This window comes from Macrobrachium nipponense, chromosome 15 (genome assembly GCF_015104395.2).
Source record: "Macrobrachium nipponense isolate FS-2020 chromosome 15, ASM1510439v2, whole genome shotgun sequence".
Taxonomy (NCBI): domain Eukaryota; kingdom Metazoa; phylum Arthropoda; class Malacostraca; order Decapoda; family Palaemonidae; genus Macrobrachium; species Macrobrachium nipponense.
In genome coordinates, this window is record NC_087208.1 from 87204544 (window position 1) to 87208245 (window position 3702).

The following is a 3702-nucleotide window of genomic DNA, read 5'->3' on the forward strand; positions in this document are numbered from 1 at the left end:
AAATAACCCAAAACATCAGATATTAGTATCTAAATTATAGTTTTCAAAGTAGCTAAGATGAATAGTGACACTCTCAATGTCCTTTAAGTCTAAGTTCAGCCCTGATGGGATGAGGGGGGTGGGAGGGTGGTGACATATAAAAATAATGGAAAACTATAGATATTAGTGTCTAATACATAGCTTTTCAGGTCACTGAAACGAATAAAGACACTCTCGATGCCCTTTAAGTCTATGTTGAGCCCCAATAAGGAGGGATGAAAAGGGATGAAATATAAAATGTAAAAAATGATTTAAATTAGTGTCTAATCCATAGTTTTTGAAGTTGCTGGGGTGAACAGAGACATTCCCGATGCCCTTCAAGCCCAAGTTCAGTCTCAATAGGAATGGGGGTGGGGAGAAGTGTGAAATAATTAAAAAAATGCCAAAAAAATGCTGGGCAGTGTAACCGAAGCAACTACTTTAACAAGAGAGAGAAAGAGAGAGATAGAGAGAGTTTATTGGTTGTCATTTACAGTTTTCTGAGCAACATAGGGTTGGTCAGGTATTATATTAAGATTTGCAAGTATACAGGATTAACTGTCCATACTGTCCAAAAAAGAATTCTGTAAATCTTTCTTACGATAAAGTTATTGTGCTTATTGTCATTCATATTGATGACAAAGTATCTAATGATCATTTTCGCTAACAACCATATTCCATTTCCAATGTTAAAATACCAATTGCAAAACGGTAAAACAAGTGCCTACCTTATCGCTTACTTTTTAAAAGGGTTGACCTTGAATTGACCACGGTTTACCTATTTATCTGAGAACTGATATTCAATTGTGTTACGAAATTTTAACAAATTCTACAGTCGAGATTTTGTAGTACTGTTAAGTTTCATAAAAAAGGTAATTTCTTTATTAATTTGTTTTGTACTAAATAATAATAATAATAATAATAATAATAATAATAATAATAATAATAATAATAATAATAATAATAATAATAATAATAATAATAATAATAACTGTCCCAACTGTCCCATGACAAAAGTACTGCAGAGGATGGATGTGTTACGGACCAAGAGAGGTCAGCTCCAAGTTCGATACGAAAATAAACAAAAAGAATTCAACACAAACAGTTGAAACTTGGGATATGAATATAGAAAGAAACACTAACAGAACAAAGATTTATTTACAAGCTTACTAACAAAGATAAATGCAGAATGGTATCTCTTATTTACATAACAAAGTAAAATCTTAGACTGCATGAACTGGGGGAACAGTGAAGTAATGTTAATACTTGCTGGCAAGTTTTGCGATGTCGGAGATCTATGCTCAAAGCGGTGGCTTCCCAAAAGGAGAACTATAGTTGTAGACGTCCTCTTGACTCCATATTGCAGAAAATGACGTCTATTCTTGATACTTGAAGGGCAGGAACTCCTCGAAACCTCTTGTAGAAAGTTTCTTCTCTCAAGGCTTGCTCAACGTCGAAAATACGTCGGTCGTTCTCCCTGACTGGACGACTTGACCATATTTCGATCAAACTCTTGAGCACCCTTTCCTCTCTGATCCTTCGTCTCTTTCTTCTTCTCTTATCTCTCTCTGATGATCTCCGATCTCTGCTGCTGGGCTCTCACTGATAATCTGATCTGTGACTCTTACTGATGATCTGCTCCCTCCTACTTCGTCAGTCGTATTTATACGTCAACCTGGGGGCGTGGCCTACCAGCGAACGTCACAGGCTCCCGAGATTACCAGAACTTTTTAGAAGGGTCTCGATGAAGTATTGCATCAGAAATCGCGGCGTTCCTCACGTCACGTCGGCGCCTGTCAAGTTCCACACCATTCCTGCCGATTCTAGAACCATCATGAGAACAGACGCCTCAAACACACGTGCGAAAGCCTCCGTGCTGCAGAACTTCTCGAAGAAGATGCGTTTTCCTTTCCTTTAACTTTCCTATAAAGCAATTACCCTGACAATATGCTGGGTACCAACTCAAGAAAGGAGGCAACAGAATTAACCATCTTATGTTCATTGACGATATCAAGCTATATGGTAAGAGTATCAAGGAAACAGATACCCTAATCTAGACTTTAAGGATTGCATCTGTGGACATCAGGACTGAGTTTGAAATAGAAAAATGTGCCTTGGTCAACATACAAAAGGCAAAGTGACAAGGACTGAAGGATAAAAGCTATCAGGTGAATAGCATCAAACACACAATTGAGACAGGATACAAATACCTAGGAATAATAGAAGGAAAGGATACAAAACACCAAGAGATGAAGGACACGATCAGGGAAGAGTATATGCAGAGACTTAAGGTGATAGTCAAGTCAAAACTCAATGCCAGAAATATGATGAAAGCCATACCACATGGGCAGTAGCAGTAATCAGATCAATGCAGGAGTAGTGGAGTGGACGAGGGCTAAACTCCCCAACATAGATTAGAAAACTAGGAAACATAACAATACGCAAAGCACTACACTAAAGAGCAAATACAGACAAATTATACAAAACACGAAGGAAGGGGGGAGAGGACTACTAAACATATGCAGAGGACTGTGTCAACATCGAGAGCAGAGCACTGTGGCAATATCTGAAAACAGTGAAAACGAGTGTCTCAGGAGTGCATGGGAAGGAGTACTGATACTGATAAAAGTAGATGAAGACCGAAAAATAAACAGACACAGGAGATTGACATTCATAACGGAGGCACAACAAACCAATGCACAGACAGTACATGAGACAGACTAAAGAACTTGCTACAGAGGGGAGAACTCAAGAAGGAAAAAGAAGGAATGCTAAGAGCGGAACAATCAGATATACTCATAGAACGACAGATGAAAATAACATCTCACCCATATGCAGGAAGTGCAACGTGAAAAAACGAGACCATAAACCATAATAGCAAGCGAATACCCGGCACTTGCACAGAACCAGTACAAAAAGAGGCATGATTCAGTAGCAAAAGCCCTCCACTGGAGCCTGTAAAAGATAAAAGTGGTACGAGCACCAACGTGAGGTAGTGATAGAAAACGATCAGGCAAAGATCCTCTGGGACTATGGTATCAGAACAGATAGGGTGATACGTGCAAATAGACCAGACGTCACATTGATTGACAAATTCAAAATGAAAGTATCACGCACTGATGTCGCAATACAATGGGACACCATAGTAGATGAGAGAGAAAGACAAAAAACGATAAGTATCAAGACCTGAAAATAGAAATAAGGAGGATATGGGATATGCCAGTGGAAATTGTACCCATAATCTTTGGAACACTAGGCCCGATCCATTGATCCCTGATAAGGAACCTTGAATAATTAGATGCTGAAGTAGCTCCAGGACTCATGCAGAAGAATGTGCTCCTGGAAATACCGCACACATAGTAAGAAATGTGATGGACTCGTAAGGAGGCAGGATACAACCCGGAACCCACACTATGAAACCAACCAGTCGAATAGGACGACTGATAGAAAGAAAAATAAAATAATAATAGTATTTCCGGTATTTGCCAGTATAATTAAAGAACATTCTTTTATCGCTGAAAATAAGGATACAAAATAATTAACAGAAACACGAAAACTCATGACGAATAATAATAGTAATTATCATGCACACTCCCATATCTACAATAATACCCAGTACAGCAATATAACACAGAAAAAACCCATAAGCTCATTTTAGAAAACTATTATCTGATTAAAAAGACA